Source organism: Agelaius phoeniceus, chromosome 9 (genome assembly GCF_051311805.1).
Source record: "Agelaius phoeniceus isolate bAgePho1 chromosome 9, bAgePho1.hap1, whole genome shotgun sequence".
Classification (NCBI taxonomy): Eukaryota; Metazoa; Chordata; class Aves; order Passeriformes; family Icteridae; genus Agelaius; species Agelaius phoeniceus.
Window position 1 is genome coordinate 8,714,206 of NC_135273.1, and position 22,715 is coordinate 8,736,920.

The 22,715-nt window shown below is 42.2% G+C and overlaps 1 long non-coding RNA gene across 1 annotated transcript; it reads right to left on the bottom strand.

Annotated features, from left to right (window-relative positions):
• Window positions 1–19,052: 19,052 nt before the first annotated feature.
• On the bottom strand, window positions 19,053–22,201 carry LOC143694832 (uncharacterized). Its single transcript, XR_013183553.1, has 3 exons — window positions 21,717–22,201; window positions 21,130–21,221; window positions 19,053–19,208 (listed from the first exon to the last, which is right to left on the bottom strand). It is a non-coding gene; the product is annotated as an uncharacterized LOC143694832 (long non-coding RNA).
• Window positions 22,202–22,715: the final 514 nt, after the last annotated feature.

Below are 22,715 nucleotides of genomic sequence, written 5' to 3' on the forward strand. Positions count from 1 at the left end.
GGAATACCCCTTTGGGTCCCCTGTCCCCAGCCCTGTGTCTCTGGGAAGCCAGGGCTACCCTGCCTCTGCTCTGGGATGCTGGTGACACTGGTGACCAGGTTGTCCTGGCAGGGACATGGTGGCATGACATTTTCACAGGAGCCAGCTCAGGTTCTCTGTGCAAGCCCAGGTTTTCACCTGCTGGGCTGGGGCTTCTGCATCCTCAGAATACAGAGCCAGCAAGGACAGGGCTGCCTGTCAGGTCTGGGAGGTTTTTGTCCCATGTGGGAGGTTTGAATGCTGCTGTGACTTTCTCCCCTGCCACATCTAGATCCCAGAGGGGCTGGTTGGGAGCACTTTAATTACAAGGGTTGCAGCATCAGCAGCCTCCAGTGTGGCTGGTGGAAAGCATCTGACCAAGACAGCTGCAAGCTCAAAGGCTGAATCCTGATCTGTTAAAAGGGCTTGGAGCTGCATCTTCTGTAGCTGCCCTAATTCCCTTTATCTTCTCCCAGAGAAGAGTTGATGTGCATCCTTCTGCCTTGCAGAGTTTCTTGGTAAATCTAAAGACCAATAAAGTCTTTACAGCAGAGCCTACCACAGTCTAATATTGGCCATTAAAGAAAACACACTTGAATAAGTCTTATCTGTTAGTTTCATCTACCAACCTTCAAGGCAACAGATATTAGTCACAAATGTAATTATTATTATATTTAACTGTTATGGTACCTATATCTCCGTGATTTTGTGTCTGTAACAAAAAATAAGAAGAAATAAAATAAGAAATAAAAGAAAAAATAAATAAGAGAAAGAAGTAAAGAAAAGTGAAACCCCATATTTTTCCTTTTAAGACAGTGAAAAGGGCATGGACCTCTATAAATAATTCTTTAATAAAAAGAGCAAAACTTCATTTTCTTCCTCTTATATCTCTTGAGAATATGTCTTGCCTGAGAAGAGTCTGTTTTGAATGAAAAACAACAAAAAACATGGCCAAGAGCAGAAACACCTCCTGTAAGAAGTAGGAACTGAAGTAGCTTTTAATGCAACCATGCAACCAAAAGCTCAGATCAGAACTTCAGCTTGCCTAACCCCAACTTAAGGAAATCCCAAACCTGAATCTTCTCCAAAACTGAACCATAAAACAAGAGATATGATGTCCCAATCTAAGCCTCCTGGCTTTCAGAGCTTGTACCAAATCACCAGGTCTGGGTGGGTTTTTTGGGTGTGTTAGTGGGATAGTGCTAGTTCAGAACAATGAAACCTCTTTGACTGATAGACTTCACACTGGTGCTGAGGACTGACACTGGACCTGCTCACCACTTAATTCTCAACTAAGCCCTTGGGCTCAAGTGAAACCTCTTTGCCTTGTGCTGACTTTCTGCACAGGGGTGAATTTCATTCTGTGTGAGATCTGTCCATGCAAAGACGTAAAGAGGAATGAGAAACATCTCCCTCCATTTCCACAACGTGTCCCCAATTTCCTCTTAAAATGTCTCTGCTAATTGCTTTCAAATGCTGGCACGTAGGCGCTCTTTGGAGGAGGCACTCGTTCAAGGAAAATGTGGAAATCTCCAGGGCTGATTTTGGTTTTCAGAGAATGGTGTCCCCAAAAACAAATCCTAAAAAAAATAAGTTGCTATTTCTCCAGTGAAAGTATCTGAAGAGCAAGACATCTTTTTTTTTTTCAGCCTGACAGACTGAAACATCAATACTGAGGAACATTTGCATGTAATTACGTAACTCATCCCGCTTTTCCTGATCGAGCGATATGGCATGCAAGCCAAGCACCAGTGTACAATAAAACAGACTAAATCCTTATTGCCAAGATTAGCTTCAACTGCTTTTGGGGTTTCTTTGTGAAAAGGTACTTTCAAGTCAGCTGATGGCTACATATTATTGTCCCACTAAAAAGCATCACAAGGGCTAAGCACTCCAAACTCCTGCTAGTGCAATAATTTATTCCTTTTGCTGATCTAAAGATGCAAAAGTCCTCTTCTTCTCATCATAACTGACTTAACAAAAATCTCCAGTGACAAATTGATTTTTTTCAACCTGTCAAGTTCCTGTTGTGGATTTAAAGTGAAACAATCTTTAATTTATTCTTAACATTTAATCTCAATAAAACACTCAAACAGCAGCTTCTGCTGGCATTTGGAATGCAACAGTTTGTGGATGGATTCAATTCTCTTTGTCTCTTTACACAATAGACAATACCCATGGTTAACCCAGCAACATGGTTCACCCCTGAACTGATTTTACCATGGTTTGGATTATGATACTCAGGCCCTCTCATGCACAGGCTCACTGAATTCATGTTAGGCTAAGGCTTTAGATACACCAGTTTCATGTTAGGCTAAGGCTTTAGATTCATCCAGTTTGGTGCTGCCACTTCATCAGCCTTAAATCAGTTTGTAGGGGAAAGCTGCTCACAGAAGCAAAGCCAAACCTAATGAAGTTCAGAGTTTTCATCTCTCATTTCCACAGGACACCCGTCAGAAGGTCACTCCTGGGAATGAGCACTAGAGGCATGGATCTGTTCCTGTGGCACAGTGTTTCAGGAAAGAAATCTATTGTTAGCTACAGAAATACTCTCCAACCAGACACACACACACCACGAGTGAATATTCTCTGTTTCTCAGTCTCTGTTGGTTTCTGACATGCCTCCTCCACACAGTAAGTTCACATTTTGCTGCTGTTTAAGTGTCCAATGCTGCCAGCAATGCTGCCAGCATTGACTCTCTTGCTCTCCACAGAGCCTTTCACAACTATAAAGCACATTTTCTTTCTTCCTCCCTAAGCTTTTTTGTTTGCCATTGGCCAAATAATGTTGATAATAATCCCTTCAAGGGAAAGAAGTTTACAAGCATAAAAATTACCTTTGTCTCTTGTAAGACAACACAATCTCTAGCTCCCTGTGGTCATTTGTCATAGGAAAATGAAAGTGTTTAATGGTATTGACCAATGCCACATGCTCAATCATCTTTGAGAGCCCAAAACTTTCAGTCACGGGTTAGATATTAGCCAGCCATGCATGCTACATCTATATAAAACAGAGATCTTTAGTTCAAATTTTCCCCTTTAAAAAAAATGTTCATTGTTCTGGCTTTTTTCAAATAAGTACTACTAATTACTGTGTGTATGTAATATTTTTTCTGACATAACCTCTCACCTCTCATAGAAAAGCCACTTGAGAGGGAGGAAATTGCACAAGGGGCCTTGTATCTCTTACCAACCATTTCTGACCTTCTCAAAGGTGATGGTAAAACCCTGTCCAGAACTACTGGAAGACCTGGATGCACAGTCCTTTCAGAAGGGTCAAATAAGAGCTTTTTTGGCTGTGGTCAGACATGAAAGTGTTACGGACAACATAGAAAAGATGGGTCTGCAAGTTCTGAATTCGAGCTGAGGAGGAAACCACTGAGAGTACTGCCATCAAGCTGACCTGTTGTGTCTCCTGGTTTCTTTGCAGTTCTCCATCTGTCACTGTCCACCTGGCGACCCTCGCCTTCTACTTTTGTTGCAAACTCTGGAGGATTTGAGGCTTCTGGCAATTAGGGACTTTTGGGGCCTGTATTGCACTTGGAACCAGTACATAGGTCCTAGTCATGAATGAGGGTCCCTCATGTGATGATATTGGTGATAGTGATAGTAGAATTGCCATCTTTTGGGAAATCCTGATGTTGGGATTATTTTCTCTGCTGGAACCAAAAGCACATATTTCCCTCACAGAAAGGAATTTATTTTTTTTTAAATAATGAGCACTATGAAGTTATTTAATCTGAATTATATCAAACATAGGTCTGTTAAGTACTGCATGTAAAAACACCAGCATAGTATTAACAGTTGTCAATCTGACCTAAGAGTCTGAATAAAATTAAATGAAATGCCAGTGACATAACAGACCTTTTTATCTTTGAAGGAAGGAAAGATTCTGTTTTACTGTAACAAAATGTTTCAGGATTATTAAAATAAAATTATAGTGTCACAGTTATTTGTTTCAGCTTCTTATCTTTGAAAACATCATAAGAGTTGACACATTCCTGCAAAATATTTCATAATATGAAGCCTTGCTTGTTGGATAGGAAGATGATCTTTCAGAAAAGCTCTTCTCAGAGAGTTTAGCTTTGGTCAAATGCTAGAACTCGGCATAATGAAATTATGAGAGGACTTGCATTTCATGGAATCATAGAATGGTTTGGGTTGGAAGAGACTTTAAAGACCATCTAGCTCCCACCCCTCTGCCATGGGCACATACACGGTCTACTAGACTGGGCCTGACATCTCAGAGATAATGAAGAGGTACTGTGAAAACACCAAGTTCACTATTTCCACAAATGCATGGAAACCAATAATGATTTAAAAAAGCCAAAGTGTTAGTGCTGGGCTCAGAGAAGTACTTTGAATTCATTATCCTCAGAGGGCTTCACAAAAGTACTCAGTGTCATTCTTTTAGTTCTCCAGCATCACAGTCTTACCTCGGCGTGCAAGTCATAACTAGATAACTTTTCTTATCTTTTCTTATTAAAAAGAGACAGAAAAAGAAAGATGCAGCAAACCCAAACTGATTCTAATCCAAGGACCTTTTCAATCTCCCATCAAATATTCACATTCTTTGGCCTTATTTATAAGTTTATATTAGCAGACTAACATCATAAATAACAGCCCTATTTGAAGCTAGCAAAAAGACGAACCACATCTGTGAAATGTGGCTCACCTCCATGAATCCAAAGTAGACTGTGAAAATACAACTGACCTGATTCCATGAGACAGCCATGAAAGACAGTGTGCTGGGCACCAGGCTTTGCCTTTCAGGGCACTCCTGCTGGAGGGCTGCATAAGACTGGGCATGTCTCCTTTAGGAAGGTGTCCCAGGTATAAAAGTGAGGGAAGAAAAGGAGGCATTAGAAGGCTGATCTATCACAGTTTCCATTAGAGCTCTGGGTCCCCACACAGATGGCAAAGGAATGTCAACACATTCAGAAGTGTGTATATATATATATGTACACACATGTATGTATATGTATATATATATGTGTGTGAGTGAGTGTGAGTGAGCTGCTGCTCCAGTGAATTTCAATAGCCCAGCTTTATCTCACTTGCTTTCTGAGTCACGTGAACTGCTCTCTGCAGAAATGCTGAGGTGTAAATTTGCAACCCATCAGCTGCTCCACAGTAACTGTGTGAGCTTGCAAGCCATGATGGATGCAAGGCAGCCCAGCCCCTGCTCTTTGCCAGTTAAGCTACTTCATATTTAACTTACCACAGGCACCTCAGGGGCCTCATGCAAGTGCAAGTCACCACAGACCAGCTGATGTGCTGTAGGTTTGCACCATATTTCACAGTTTGCTGTAGCAGTAGACAGTTGTTGGGCATGAAGGGGATAAAGGCAGCAAGAGCAGCTCTGGGTTCAGGTTTCCATGCAAAACAAAGCCCATCAGAAGGTAGAGCACATTGTGGAATGAAACCGATAGGTCAGGCTGAGCTGGATATGCTGTGGTGCGGGGCAGGAGGGAGCCGATGTGAAAGAAAAGCAAATCTGCTCCTCAAAACCACTATCCAACACACTATGCAGTATTACAAGTCTCTTTCCCTGCTCATGTCCTCACCTTCACCCAGCTTTGCCTCCCCAGGTCCCTGTCACAACCTGCCATTGTCCCTCTGGGAGCCATGTGGGGTCAGCAGTGACTGAGAATTGCAGCTGTATGGTACAATTTTGATTTCAGAGCTGAGAATCCCTCTTGGATTTCCCATTTGTTTATGTGAGCATATTCCACTTTAGTCATCCAGCTACCAGCATTTGTGGAAGAACATTCTGACACATGGCAGATAAGGATACCCCTGCTATGTTCTCAATATCCCCAAGTTAAATGATAAATGTAAAGAGTGTAGATACAGTCCAAAAGACATGGAACCCCAAATCCTGAGTCTGCTGTTCTTGGCCTTTCACAGTGACCTAAAGGAAAGCCAAATTTTTATGAGCATGATTGCTAAACCAAAATTGACTGGAGGTGTTGCCTTAGGCTGAGCTCTGACAGATTTCGGGCACAAACATTCCCTGACAGTGAAAAAGCCTTTTCAGGTGTCTCAAGCCAGGCATCCCAAATCAGTGACCACTTTTGAAAATAAAAATGTAGGTCTGGGAACCCATTCCCACTAAGTCTTGTTTATGTGAGTGCACAGCTACAATGGACTGCTTGTCTGTGTAATGGCCAGACTCTGAGTAAGGATTTGCAGACTCAGGCTCCTAATCACAGTCAGTGGAATCCTAGCTCTAATGAAATCAAGGGAAATTTCCCTTTGACTTCAGCTGGGACCTGGGTTTCACCTTGTGTGTTCCCACCTACAAAATGTGATTAACCAGGCTGCTTTCTTCACCATAGTGTTGGAAGGCTGTAGTCATTAGTGGCTACAAAGAATTATTTTATTTCTTGGGGTTGAAGCTGCTGTTGAAATCTAAAACATTGTTAATCCAGCTTTTTAAATCACGTCGCTTCTTGAGCGTTTTGCAAACAAGCAAACAAAGTGCCTGAAGCTCCCCAAAATAAAATAACTTCACCTTTAGCGCTTGAACTTGGAAGCACCATATGTCATCCTGGGAGTGCAAAGTCTGCTTTTCATGAGCTGCAAAAACTCCCTGGGGGAGATCTGGGGACCGCCAAAAGTTCTTTGGGGGACTCTCTTTTGTACTGAAACTAGGGAAGTCTCAGCGGGCTTACCCAGCTGCTGGAAATTCTTCCACAGACACTGATGTGCAGTGCTGTTCCAAAACAAATATCTGCGAGTCCCACACTTCATCCATCTGTTTCGCATTTCAAGGAGTTAGTGTTCCACACACAAGTGTGTTAAGAGACTGAGAGAGCAAGCTGGACCAACAAAGGCTCATTAAAGAAGGGGGATTAGAGGGGGGGGAGGGAAAGAGGAAAAAGGAAGGAAAGATAGAAAGCGAGCTATTTTCCAAATATTTTATACAGAGCCACTGGGCACGGTTAGCATGGAGCTGGCAAGGCCAGTGAAAAATCAAAGGATCTCTCCTCTAAAACCCCTCTGAAATATAAAACGTTAAGTTCCAGTTCAGAACAATACAGAGACCTCAAGCAGAAGCACATTAATGTCAGGGGATAGTGCAAGTCAAATTTATCCCTGATGTCTAATCAACTGTAGAGCAGTTATGCCAGGAATGAAGGAGGCTGCAGGTTCCTATCACTTGACCTGCTTTCTGCTACATTTAAAGTCATAAAAGATAGCTGGTTTTGACCAATAAAAATTTTTTAAAAAGAAATAATTCAGGGGCATTTCTGTAGTTCCCTGTGTCTGATCCAAACTCTTCAGACTTCTGGAAACCTAAGTGAACTGCTCCGCAGCTTTTGTTTTCTGTAATTGTCCCCCACACAGTGCACTGTGGGGACTGCTGAATGCATTTCATACATTTTTTGGCAGCAGCATTCCGTGTTGTGTTAAGGGTTCATTAATCTGCTTGCCACTAGGCCCCTGTGAAAAGAGGAAATTGTTTCACACTTGCTGAAAGACCGAGAAAAGAGTTTAGAGAGGAAGGAGAAACAGATTAAATGGGAAATACAAGCAATGGAGAGACAGGTTTGGGGCAGTGCTTTGTCACTCTCAGATCGTACAAAGGCTAATATGTGAACTTGTGGAATGTGACAGACTTTTGTTCAGGGAAACTGTGCTACTGTGTCATTAATTAGCCCAAGACAGGAGATTTGGCTGCAGCTCATCTCTGCACAGAGTATGTGAGCTGAAACAATCAAGGCCCGTTTCCAGGCTAGGATGGCAAAGGAAATGAGGGGGGCATAAGAAAGATATTAGTAAAAGGAGCAGGGTTTCAATAAACTGAAATCATGAATCAAAGAAACAATAATTTCAAAGGAGAGAGGTCAGTGGTCTGGGAAGAAATTATTTTCCTGAGAAAGGCAGGGTGGCAATGGCCCATGCCATGTCTGCTGAGTGATGCCCAGCAGCTCGAACATGTTCACCCAACTAACTCAGTCTGGATTTGTTGTGTGGTACCCAAGGCATTCCTGCAGACAAGGCTTAGAATTAAACACCCTCAAGACCTGGAGATACATTTCATCTCCCAATATGCTTTCTAAATCTTCTAAACTCCCTGGCACACAAAATGGTTGGAAAGAGCATGGAGTACTCGGGTTTCACACTGCTGTGGGAGTGTGGATGGCTGGAAGGGAGGACCAGGGGAAATGTCCTCCCAACCTGACTTAAACCTTGTGGTTAGCAGCAACTCCTCTGCAGAGACAAAAGCAAGAACGAGAGCTGTTATCATCACTTTTCACAGCAAACAGGTCTTGGGGAGCAGTCCTCTGGGTCCCACAGATTTGGATGCCTTTGGCATACACATAAGGGTTTCAGATTCAGGCCCAGTTCTGTGCTGAAGCAGTGTGCATCAGACATGCAGTAGGGATGACATATAATGTTTTGAGAAAAAAATAAACAAACCACTGTGGTTTGAGTTTACAGGCCTATCAAGCATTCCCCTAAATACGAGCGAAAATTCTGATAAACAGTTTCAGCATTGCCTCAGACAAAAATATGCTAACCAGGATGGGCTTTCATTTTTTTTTTTAGTGATTATGAGCTGGTTAGGCAAAGCAAAATTTGAAAATAATATGGATTGGAAAAATCTACTTTATCGGAATCATAAAAATAAAAATACGAGACTGGAGTTGTTGAATAAATTCTTAGTGCAAACCAACCCAAAAAAAGAGCTTCTTCCTTTGCTCCTCATGAGCTTTAACAAAAGTTAACTGATTGCACTGGCCAGATGGCAATAAGTTTTGCAATACCAAGTTTGATGTGTTTTAACATTTTTGGCTGGTCCTGAGTGCAATCACCTCTTGCAGAGAGACATTTGGACTCTACCCATAGCTCAGCTGCTCAGAAACAAGATCAGACATTGTTGACTAAGAAGTACCAGCATTTAAAATTTCACCTTGTTCTTACAGCACAAGCTAGTTTGGTTGGTTCCTCTGCAGAAGGAGAGGATGTTTTCTCCAAAGCTCTGATAAACCTTCCTGCCTTGCCTGTTTGTGCATGAAGGTAAAGGAACATGAGGTGGGCAGATGTACTTGCGCATTGACGTTGCACGTAGCATTTGGCAAGACACTCTGCTCATCCCAGGAGTGGCCTTTTTTTTTCTTTTTTCTTTTTTTTCTCTCCCATTGCTGGTTCATGGAAATTTGCAACCAGCCAAATGAACAGGAATAACCCATGACATTATGCCTCCCACCAGTGAGTCACCGCTGGTAGAACTGGGATGGAGCCCTGAGCTCCTGTACCACAAAGGGGCCTACAGTTTCTCAGATACTTGATTGACTGCTAAATGAATGGCAAGCACTTCGTTTTCTGGTGTGTGTCATGATTAATTCATCTCCCTCTCATACCTCCACTGTACATGTTGTAGTGGGCTTCATTCATGAACTGAAAAAGACCTGAGTAATGCTCCCCTACTCACAGTTTTGTTTCTCCATAGAAGGTCACAAAATATACTATGGCTGCAGGTGGTCTTATGTAAACAAAGCAATCTGGCCACAGTTCAAGGCTCAGCAATGTAATTTTGTCAAGTGATCATTTTGTTGAAATAGTTGGATGCCTATAAAACATCTGCAAATGCTAAATTTAAAATACAAATAAAGCCCAGAGTTGGAAACTCCTCAGACTTCTGGTGAAAACATTGTTTTGTAGAACACAGCTCTCTTGTCCCATGTAAATCTGATGCTGAATGTGGACAAACAGCTTAGTTCCTGATTGGGCCAAGAAAATGGGCTTTCTGTGGGTGCAGAGCTCTTTTATTCCTGCAGGATCATAGCACAGCTTGTGATGGGAGAGCAATAAAAATCAGTTTGGGAACTAAGGGGAGAAGCTCAGGGTGATATTCTTGCAGATTGTGAAACTTGAATTAAACAGAAGAATGAAATCATCTTTCTGTTACTGATTTAGCACTTGGCTGAGATATTAGACCCTGTCCTGAGAAAAGTCCATAAATGGTATCACCCCAGGAGAGAAACGGTGAAGGCATTGAGTCATGGGGATGCTCATCTGAGACAAAGGTCCCTGCTGGCTTTCTGATGGCCCACAAAGGGACAGTCCCTCACTGCTGGAGCAGGGGAAGATGAAAATGCCTCCTCAGTCTGCCCCACTCTTGTCTGTCTAACTGTGTGATGAAAAGCAAAGGGGCAGAGCCGAAGCTCCCTCAGCGCAGCATCTACCTGCTCCAGACAAATTGAGGGCTTGCAGCAGCATGGCATCTGCTGAAGGAGCTGTGGGAACTGAGGGAGAGAAAAGTCAGGAGCTGGGTGATTTAGGAGGATACAAGATCTTCCACAAGAAAGGGCTTAAAAGGGCAGCTGCCACCTCACCTTACCCCAGAGATGAAGGATAATATGGTTATAGCCTCCCACTAGGTACCCAGCAGGAGCCCTTAGGTTTTGGTTTAGCACTTAGCAATCTGAACCGGGGGAGGAAAAAAGAAAGGAACGGGGAAAGGATTTTTTACGTATTTTTCCATGTTTGTTTTTCAGCCCTGATGACTTTTCAATTAACACCCTTACTCACATTTCCCAAGGAAGGCTCACTGCTGTATGCCAGGGGTGAGACAGCCCAGCAGCGCTGCTGCTCTCAGCACATCCTCAGCAATCTGAGCAGACACGGTGCATTGTAACAGCAGGTGGTGTTGCAGGTTAGGAGTGAGCTCCAGAGCAGAGTTTTGCTCAGCTCTTGACTGCACAATGCCTGGCTCCAAACACTGCTATCAGTCTCCCAGGCCCCGTCTGAGCCACAGCTTGAGCAGCGCTCTCTCGCAGCTGTGCTGCCTTCAGAACTGTCGGCACATCTTTCCTGGTATGGTTTTGCTATCCAGCTTTGCAGCCTGGGATTTCTCTAACAATTGTGTGAGCCAAAACCATGCTCTTGACTGTCCCTCTGGGTAATATGTCACTTAATTGGTTAATACGCTTGTAATATAGTTTAAAGTCATAGCGGGTGTGGACACAAATGGCTTTGAAAAACAGCCTCAAATGCAATTATAAGCCTTATTAGCTTTGCAAAGAAAGAGAAAAAAAACCCTCTTCTGTGTCTGGCACAGGTGGGACTGATCCTGTAGATAGGGCAAGAAAGGCCTTTGGCATTTTTACCGCGGCACCAGGTCATTGTTTCAAGCGGTGTGTAAGGAGCATTTTCTCCTCTGGGCAGCCCTCAGCAAGGTTAGGTGATGTGGTGCCAGGCTTCCCGCACACTCTGCTGCTGGAAGCACCTTTTTTCCTGTGGCTCCCATGAGGGTCAGCTGTGGGCTGTGAAAAGTGGGCAGTATCTGAGGGCAGCAGCCCCTGGGAGCAGTGAGATGCTGAGCCCTCCAGCAGCCTAGGCACTGCAAATCTGCAGTTTTGTCTGCTGTTTGCATGGGCATCTCCCCCAGAACTCCCCCAGTTCCCACTGGGTGTCCCTGAGGACACCACAGGGACAGGCAGGGCTGGGGCAGCACTCCTGCAGCCAGTGCATCACTCCTGCTCTCAAACAGAGCATCTCACAAAGGCACAACTCTCCTATGACAGCTTTCATAAACGGATAAATAACCAAATTCTCTACTCCCAGTTACTGAAAAAGTGATGAGGGCTAACCTGAATTTTCTAAAAGTATAAATGTCCCTAAAGTATTAAGCAAATATTGCTTCCCAGTAGCCTACAGACCCTGCTGCCCTACAGATGCATACAATTCACTTCTTGCATGAGAAAAACATACACATTAATGATATATTCAAACTGTAACAAAGCAGTTAATTCATTTGCTAATACATCTTTTCTGCTTTAGACCCTATCAAGTAATGAACATTTAATGACCTATTCATTTTCCTAAGAACTGCTGCATGGCATGGTGGAATCAATACAAAAGATGACCATTTTCACGCATCAGATAATCTTATCTACAAGGTTAAGATAATATTATGTTAATGTTTCCTGCATTATCTTGCATGCTTTTGACTCCTTTGAGAGGTATTCATTTGGTTTTAGCAGATTTTGCAAGTATTTTTGCTTCCTGGATAATTTCTGTTTCATTTTAACTTTGCAGTTATTCCCTGTGCTTGGTCAGTTCCAACAAACAGTAGTGAAAAAACAATAAAGAAATAAATATCAGAAAAATAAAGGAAAAACAACAGTGCAGGCAAATGCTGTATTTAATCAGCTTTAACCTCCAGTTTACTCTGTAAAGATGAACCAGAGCATGCAGTAAAGAAAGGCCAAGCTGGAGCTCAGGTATGGCTCTTGAACTGGCTTCTGAGTGCTTGCTATAGATAATAATTGAACCTAAATTAAAAACAAACACAAACAAAATAAAAACCCTTCAGACTAATATCCCTCCCAGCCTTCAGTTTGTTCAAAGCCAGGCCTGGAAGGCATGGAGACAGTGCCATCCACATGTGGATCCTCTCATGGCAAGGAATATATTCCCTTGGAAAACTCAATCTCCATCTCCCCCTGTGCCATCCACAGAGTCAGAGGTGCACCATGGATTCAGGGTGGCATTCCAGGGTGTGCCTTGGGGCATGGCTGTCCCAGCACATGGCCACAGGAAGGGTGCTGGGCCAGCACATGTCTGGTACACTAAGCAAGGCTGTAACACCTCCCAGCAGTGACAAATACACCCAGAGGTGGCACTTGGTGTGCCCCAAGCTGGAATGCCGAGGTGTGACCAGAGCCCTCACATGCATTCATGGCAGCTACATAATAAGAACATTTAGGAGCCCCTGAATACTCATTTACCTCTCTAAACACAATCATGAGGCTAGTTATGGTCTGTTGGGTCAAAACACATTTTTTAAAAGTCCCTAAGCACTGATTTTATCAGTATGCCTCAACAGCACCAACAGACATGCCTCTAATGCACTGGATAAATACATTAAAATGCATTAAACACATTAAAACATCCCTGACCAACATTGTAAGGAAGGTGCACATGAGGCTGTGTGCAGTAGCTGGGCTCCACACTGCCCCAAGCCCTGCTGTTCACTGTGGAAACAAAGGGTGTTTGCACCACAGCCACCTCCACATTCCCTGGGCTCTGGATGAAACCGAGCCCAGACAGAGCCCCAGCTGTGCTACCAAAGCACAGAACCGAATTAAACACCACCACTTCCACCTCAGTGTGTCTTTGTTTGGCCCCTTCTTCCTGCAAGTAGCACCCAGGTTTGGGGACCAAATGGGGGGACCTGGCACTTCCACGGGCTGCTGGCTGTGTGCTCCTCCAGGCAGCTCCCCTCTGCTCTGTGCAGCTCTTTCATACAGCGACCCAGCAGAAAAAAATACTTGTAAAAACTGGAAAATTAGCTGGCAAAGCCAAAGAAACCTGGCAAATGAGCTGCTCAGTTTGGTGTTTTTCGTACTGACACAGCCTGTTTCTCAATTCTGTTCTTTTGGAATGTGTGTGTTGTCTACCATCTCTGACCAGGTCTCTAATGCTACTCCTCTAAAACAAATAAACAATTTTATTATTAAATGAATGCTGATACTATGTTTTTCAAGCTAAATTCCACATCAAGGTGTCACAGTTTGCTGGCTTTGAAGACACGAACACGTTCCCACCACTGGCCAGGGCTGCCAACTCTCCGGTTCTCTACTGGGTTTTGCAGTACTGGGTGTGCTCCTTTTGTCCCTGAAGGCCTGCAACCCCCTGAGCTCAGCTTTTGGTCTGATTTTGCCTTCAGCTTCTGGGATGGTACTGAAAACCCTGAAAATAAGGGTTGATCCAGACCTTCAGCTCCAAAAGCTATGGATAAACATAAACAACAGCAGATGTTTCTTCATGAGAAGGAGAAAAACATGCATGCCATCAAGGGGACACAGATATTACAGAAACAATGGAAGGAAAAATTAGCTTGTCATTTTGTCATGAAAGTTATTTTTCTTTCTTTAATTGTGAAATATACTGATTTTTTTTTTTACATAAAAATTGCAATTGCATTTCAGGGTCTTGCTGTAGTGTTTAAGAGTAATGGGCTGGAATAGTATTACTGCCTATAGGTAAAATAAATAAATAATTTTTTTCAATATTTTTGCTTTGTTTTAACTTTGCACAATATCAATATTTTAACTCTGCTGAGAATCAAGTAATTCTGTAAGTATGATGACTCTTCTATGCAGGAGCCCTAGCAGGACAGAAGATGCAATCAGATGGGCATCTCTGGGGATGCTTCATAGTATAAAGGATTTTATCCTGTCTGAGCAGAAATATCACTCTCAGATTCTTATGGGAGGGGAAGGGAGGGGAGAGGAGACATGAACAACAGATTTTGCTATGCACTGTAATAACAGAGACATGGAAAGTGAAGTGGAGGAACCACTAATTGTCCAGTTCTGTCAGTCCTGTTCTTTGAGGGGACTATTCACATAAACTTCTAAAGTGTTTCCATTGACTTCTGTGAGTTTGGACCAGGTCCTTTGTCAGTGGCTAAAACTTTCCTGATTTACTCAAGCTTGCAGGTTAGTAGAGTGAAGGATTCTGCTTGCCATGGCAGTGTAGAGAAGCATCAGCCATAAGCAAACCCTCAGTTGCAGCAGGACCTAGGAGCAGCCTGCACCACCAAAGCAAGCCACAATGATTCTATTAAGACAAATATGTCCCCCTCCTCTGGGAAGGAAACCATGCTAGATCTGAAAAAACCTTCCAGCAAGAGCTATTCTTTAGTATTCTTGCAAAACCTCTGCTGTAAAGCAGAGGAGAACCAAAGAGAATACTATAAAGAAGCTGCCTTGAAATGAGTGGAGACATCCCTTGGCAATTGGATGATAGGTTAGAATTAGTCCCACTACACAAAAGCAACTGTTCTGGTCAAACCCATGAGAATGAAGCTCCAACACTGAAGAAGAAAAACAGATAGAGAGACAGGTTGAGAACACAGTTTTTACATAGCTCCACAGATCAAAACCATCTACTATTGCTTGGAATAACAGTCAAAATTACTGGGAAGGGATTTTAAAGGAATAGGCGCTGGAGAGGCCCACAGGAAGAAAAGACTCAGATTCTCAACAGCAGGGATGAGGACAAAAAAAAATGAAAAAGACAAGATGAACTTTTCCAGAACACGCCAGGAAAACCCTGTATGATGGGGTCTTTGCAGCTAAAAGGCCTGACAGGAAATGGAAGTTTGGAAGACTAATTGAAATTGAGGAAAACTAAGCTAAAATGGATGGGATCTGTTTCTGTGTCTACTCTTTCAATAGCTGACAAGGTGAATGTCTCCATTTTCCCACCTCTAACACGAGGCCTAATCAGTCCTCTGTCAACAGTGTGCCAGTCCAGTGTTAGATACAGTTCAAAATTGCTGTGAGAGCCTTGTATGCCAAGTGTTGTATGGATTGTACTGCACTTATTTCTGGGGCTGCTGCTTCCAGAGATGAATCTGTGAACAGATGGGGAAGTCCAGCAAAGTGACCTCCTGACATTGTTTCAGTTTCATACTCTTAACCTCACTTTTGCAAGCAGTACCTCCTAAAAGTAAATGAATGCTTTCTGTTGCCCTTACTGACATTTCTGGAATTGCCTTCTCCATGGGCTTTCCTGTAAGAAAGCACCAACTCCCACTTTTTCTGCTCTCCATATATTCTCTCTGCTCCTTCTTTTTCTGCAGCCTGATCAGGAACTGGCCTATTGTCTTTTGAGCTTATGTGAATTGTTGTTTTTCCCCCTTACACAGTGGATTCTCATTGTTAATATGTGAGTTATATGATTACCCACAGCTGGTAATTCACTTCTGTAACCATATAGCTATTTCCTGTATTTTTAGAAATGGCTTTTTCCAGCCCCTCTTACATCTAGTCCCAGTAGTACTGGTTTTAAATAGAAACTTATATTTATCTACAATGTACTAAGTCCTGGCATCCCCCAAGGGACCTAAGAATCATTCCCCATCTCACATACATGACAGGTCTGCAGAAACTGGTTTGTGATGGTGAGAGGGACCTACAGCTTGAGCACTGCTCTTCTACAAATGGGCCTCACAAGCATCTTTGCTCTCTTGGGGCACAAAATCAACCTGCAACCTACAGCCTGTGCTTAGGCATTCCAGCAGTTGCTCTCTAAAGGGGACTGCAAAGTGGTTGCTTGTCAAAAGTGTCTCAGACACATTGAGTGCTGCACAAGATAGGAAGCTCATTTGCTGTTTTCACAGCTATCAGCAGCTTTTACTTCTGATTTTACTCAGAAGGGCTCTTCCAGGTGTCCTGCCATGAGTTTAGCGGGGAGAGACAAATGGATTTGGGGAAGGATGCACTGCTGCATTTGGTCTTAAAGACTAGAAGAACCCAGTGAAAATGAGTGCTAAGACAAAGGCAAGATCAGATGAGTGCCACAGAGGCCAAGAGAGGTCCCAGCCTGCATTGGATGTTTGTCCCTTATCAGAAATGCTGTATAATAGAAGTTGAACATACTACCAGCACATGGCTTCCAACCCCTGCAGGCCACTGCAACACCTCCAAGGTGTTGCATGTCTGCAGGAGGAGAAACCAGTGTATTGTTTGGGTATACTTTTTTTAAAAGTAGTGTGAATAGCATGCATAAATGATCTGTGGGGTTTGTGAAAGGTTCTCTTACCCTGCAAATGGCTCATTCAAGAGGAGCAGTGCATGACAGAGGACATGCCAGAATAATGCAACAAGCAAACCTTGTAAATTGTAACATGAAAAAAGGAAAATCTTTTTCATTTGCCCAAGATAGTGGAGATGACAATGACATCTATCAGTGATTCTTATCTCTCCTTTCTCCTACTCCATTAAAGTCAGCTCTGTAGGTGCCATAACATTATGTGAGTAACAGCCTGACAAAATTGTCTGTACAAACAGAAATATTTAGCAGAAGGCATGATGTTTTTTCACAAAAGTATATCTGAAATGGAGCCAACTAAGAAAATGGCCCAATGGTCTGATGGCCTAAAGAGTATTCTCCTTTTTAGTGATGTTAATTTGGGATCATGCCATTGACTTGTCTCAATACTTACTACGAAAACTTCCAATAGCTTCAGAGGAAAAGGAAAGGTGTGAAGCAAACTCAAAATGCCTCCTCACTGGACTGCAGCAGGCATGCTCCCTGCTCCTACCACCTGGCATTCAAGAAACCAACCAAAACACCAGGTCCAGCATCTCCTGGACTTGGGCAAATTAATAAATTCTGAGGTTACATCTAAAGATTGCCGTACCCTTACAGAAAATCCTGAGGTACAACCAGCCCAACTGGGAAGTCTCCACTGGGCACTGCTGCCTGAATGCATTAGCTTGGGATCAGGCATATCAAAGTCACACAGGAGACTTTGTGAGACCCAGCTGTGGTGCTCCTGGAGAAAATATTGGCTCATATGGTGGGAGACATCTGCCTCTGTGCCCCACACCCTGAGCTCCTCTCATGCCATGGGGATGCTGTGCAGGACTCCCTTTGTACAGAGACGAGTTGTTTTAAAGCTGAGAGATCACATCCTGATCATCTGACTTCTGCTGTGGGATCTTTTCTTTTAGGCCTCTGTTACAAAGACATATAACATGAAAAGGCTCAATTTTCCACAAAGAAATATTTTGCTGTACAAGTGTTCCTGTGAAGACATCATTTCATGACTGCCCTGGTTCAGTTTAGAGAATGCGTGCGGGGAGGAGGGGTTAAAAATACTTAAGAAGAAAGTTTCCCCAGAACTACTCCCTGTTGAGTACACAGGGGGGATAAGCTTTGACAGTTTAGTTTTAAACGAGAGATAACATCAAATAGGCCCATGGGACTGGTTCCAATTATCAACCCAAACAAAAAGAACAGCTGCACCCAAAAAGGCCTGTGCTTACAGCCATATTTCATTTTAACCACATTACAAAGGAAAAGTCTCATGATATACAAGGCTTTTGGGTTTTCTTTTTAATTCCACAACGTATTTAGTAAGCCACCACATCATATGGTATAGAGATGCACAGTCAATTAAGCAGGCATTTCATTAACATTGCTTTTATACTCACATCAGAATGTCTTAGGTTAATCAAACCATTACATTAGAAGGGAATGCTACAAAAAGGAAATAACTGACAACTCTACCTACAAAACCCATGACTTGATGTGGATATTGTTCCTGGTTGCCTGTCAAGGTAAAGTATCTTGGGATTGTATTTCCTTGGAGTTTTCACAATGATAATGAGAACAATTATATTTCTCCATCTGGAATCCATTAAATATGATTATGATTGCTGACTTTCCTATCCTTATTACTATCTGGATTAGCTAACCCCATTACAAAGACCATGCTCCCAAAGCTCACTTGCAAATATTGTTATGTGATTTCCTGTCATCCAACCAGAGTGTCTTTCTCCTTCTCTCTCCCTCTCTCTCATCTTTCTGTTCATGTACCATTTTACAAACTATTTTGCCCTTGTCTCAATTATAAGAACCTTAATAGGTTCAAACTCCCAGATGACCTGCATTTGCAGGTGTTTAAGCGGGGGAAGATCAGCTGCCCTATGTGGTAATGATCCTTGCTTGCCTCAATCAAGCAAATGGGTCTGGCCTGTAACTTGCAGGTGCTACAGGGTGGAAATTTAAACATCCTGACCATTTATTTCATGCAGAATATGCAAAGATTAAGCAAGAACTATTAAGAAAAATGTTATTACAGAGAAGGAAGAAGACAGGAGTTGTTTTACTCTAACCTTAGAAAGTGATCTTCTCTATTCAGAAAGCTGAGTTATTGGCTTAAGGCTTCCCAAAGTCTCTGACTTTCATACTGTGCTCATTTGCACTGTTAGTAAATGCTGAACAACTCCGCTAGTTTTCATTGAAGTTGCTCTAAATTTACACCAGTATAATGAGGTATCCCTATTTATCTGAGGGTTTCCTTATTAAAATTCATTAAGGAGTCTGTCAAAAGCAGAAATGTTACTGGGTAAGGGTCAATTCACAGGGTTTTGGTCCTGTACCGGATTTATCTCAATGTTTGTGTATCTTCAGCTGCACAGTTTAATGTGACTCTTTGTGAATAACAGTATCAGTAATAACAATAAGAAACACCAGAGCTGTGTACTTACCTTCACTCCTTGACACCAGGCACGTGTCTTAGGGTCAGAGCTGCAAGGGTTTACTGCAGGGCTCTAGATGAGGTTATGTCAGAAGAAGGTTGCTTCACCAATGCTCATGGTTCCACACTTTTTCCTCAGTTATTTCTTCTGCTGTACATCAACACTCATCTCCTGAATTGGGCATTAATTTAGAGGTTTGTTGATACATTATAGCTTTGCACAGCCAGCTCAGAACTTTCAAACTGTTTGCTTTGTGCTTTGATTATGCATTCATTTTGACTTGAAAAAGGATTATATAATAATCAGCAGCATTTTAACAGAAGCCAGTTGTAGCTGTTTCTATCTGTAATGATTGTTTAATGACTATTTAAGATGTGCAGCCTGGGGTTTTCTAATCAGCCAATTTTTATTAGCTTTCAGTGAATGAATAAAGTGATACCTAATCAGCAGTAAAACTTCCATATTGAGCAAGGTAGAGCTTCACGTAGGAAAAGCACGGAGGTCAAAAAAAAATTAATTTCATAGAATAATTTAGGTTGGAAGGGACTTTAAATTAATCTAATTCCAGTCCCCCTGCTGTGGGCAGGTACACCTTCTCCTAGACCTACACCTTCCTCTAGACCAGGTTACACAAAAGCCTGTCCAACCTGTCCTTGAGCGCTTCCAGGATGGAACATCCACAGCTTCTCTGGGCAGCCTGTGCCAGGGCCTCACCACCCTCACAGGGAAGAATTTCTTCCTAATATCTAATTTAAGTCTACCCTCTTTCAGTTTAAAGCCATTACCCCTTTTATGCTTCTATTATTAATTATTATGGTGGGCATTTATGAGGCAGATACTGTCATGGCATCCAGGAAAGATGAACATCAGAACAAATAATGTTGTCCTGGCTTACATTTTTTTCCCTAAACCGTGGAAGCTGGGTTTGACATCAAACTTCTTGAAGTCAACAGAAAACCATCTTGGTGGGTCCACTGTCTTTAGATCAGGCTTATGGTAAAAACAGTTCACACCTTGCTAATCTTGAATCCATTTCATCTGCTCTCTGTCACAATCACTTTTTATTCTTTTTCTTACAGCTCCACTGTGGAAATAATGCCTTAATCAAATTTGAGGAAGTACAAATGTGAAGGAAATTTAGAAACCACACGTCTTGGGGAACATGCTAGGTGATCTGAAACAAAAGGTACATTTCTCACATTTTTTTTCTTCTGTGAAGTCAGATACTTTTAATTACTGCACTCTACTCAGGAGCTGAGCACCAGCAATTGACTGTACATGTTATTTGTCCACTGCTGTGTGGTGTTTGTTTAAAACTCACTGGAAGAGGTTTACACTGACTCACTACCTCCTGTTTGGGCTGAGGGCATACATGTGCCACATACCCACAGCTCAGCTGACATACAGTAGTTCATTAAGCCACAGTAACGTGATCATGTTTTAAGAATCCTAATTTTCATAACTGTGGCTATCACTAATTTGCTGTGGTTGCACTGAAATCTACCAAGCATCACCAGTATGAAATCTTCATTAAAAAGTAAAAGCTTTTTAATTACATCCCCTCTACTGCCCAGATTAAATATCCGACTTGCTCAGTGACTCATTTCCTAGTGCCAGCAACTCAGATCCTGTTTGCTGTCTAAAACCAACTCTTGTTTTCATTTTGTTTCTGTCCAGATCCTTCTGTTATTTATTCCTTGTGTTCATCCTTGCTAATGATAAATTTGCAAGGCAGACCAAGTTGCCCAACACAAGCAGTGAGAACACAGCTGTAAGAGCATTGGCGCTGATGGGCCAGCGGAATCAGACTGCAAAGCAGATAAATGGCCTAACTGAAATTACCACTGCATCATTAGTTGTCCTGCATGTTGTTTTCTATTCATGGAAAAACATCTTGCAGCAACATGGGCTTCTCAAATCCAGAACTTGTGAGAAATTTGCAATGTGAAGGACAGCCCTTCTCTCTTGTGATGTGGGGCTGGAATCCACACAGCATTTGGACTGATGATTTTCTGTTGTTGAAGTGCCTGGAAGAATTATAGCTTACATGCTCTTAAGACAGGGTGTAACAGGACATGATCACACTTCCCACCTTGCAATCATCATGTGACACACAAAAAAGGGAAGGTTTCTTCATGTCCTTATGCAGATCTGCTTGGTGAGGCCTCCTCTTGGAGTCATCTACTGAAAGACAAACCAAACCAGCAAAAACATATCATAAGTTGGAGGTAAAGTTTTTATGAGATGAACTATGAACTTTAAAAAGTCTGGAATCTTTAGCAATTGCTTATTGCCTGCAGGATAGATGCAGTTAGTATAGTGCCTTGTGGGCATGCCCTTAGCTGCAATCCTCATTGATGTTCTTTTGCTACTGCTTTCAAAACTGTTAAAATTCCTTTGCTTAGGTGTTCTTAGCACTTATGTTGATAGGGAATACTTCAAAGGATACATCTTTACTTTATCAAATCTGCTGTAATTTTGTAGACAGAATCAAAGAGGTTCATTTTAAGTCTAGTCAAGTTCGCCAACTGTCCTAAGCTCAAGAAATCAATTCCATGTTGCCATGTAATCAACCCAAACAATAAGCCAGGAACACAACAGTGCAAATTTCTTCTTGATGAAACTACATTTGCTTGAGCACATTTAACACTGGAAATAATTTTGCCCCATTATCCTTACATTCTTTTTCTATTTCTCCCATTCTTCTTAAAGCTTTCCTGATGTATTCAACTCCATGGCTGTATTGATAAGCAGCTGACACATCAGTCCCCAAACACAGCTCTCAGTGGTGTCTGTTGAAAGCACAGCATCATGTACTTGCTTCTTTTTCTCACAGAAGTTTCCTCTGGCACAAAAAACTTGCTGGGTGTTCTCATGCCGTTATTACAACTGCAAGGCATTTAATGAGGGTCCATGCACTTGGCAAGCTTTTATGAACAAATAGCAAAAGACAAAACAGGAGTTTTGCAGCTGAAGTCCTGGGCATTATCCTGCACCTACTGTGGCAACAAAAACACTTTTTCCTCTTAACAACTTGAATACAATTGTAAACCTTATGCCAGTGCTACTGACTCATCCCTCATGTTGTGTTTGGTGCCATACATAACTGTGATTCTAGCTGAAGCTTTAGTTTGGATTATTATGAATTCTATAGTTATGATACAAAAGGGAATTTTTTTGGTTGGTTTTTTTTTTTCCAACTTGTAAAATATTTTTAGAGAAAATCTAAACTGAAGGAAGAGATCTGAACACACTAAAAATTTCTGCAGGGAAAATTGTGTGCAAAACTTGGAAAGCTATAAATCTTTTTAGTGAGGTGCTTATTCTCACTGGGAACCAGATGAAGTATTCAGAACAGAAGTTACATAGAAGCATTATCAATAATCTTCATCCCTATCCCAGATGTACAAACCTATCCCAGATGTATGAACAGACCTGTAAAAACCATTCTTACCAGTGTGCAAGACCTGGCCTACTTCAGAGTTTAGGAATCACAAGATCAGTTTGGTTCTGCTCCTTCTGAAAGTCTTTTCTCCAGTGTAGGCTCAGACAAGTTTTGTCTCAAGTGAGATACACAGCCTTCAGAACCATTATTAAGTTCCTTATGATACATCTTTCACCACAGACAACAGATTGCTGATTATTGCCCTCTTGGGAAACATGGCTCTCAGAAGATAT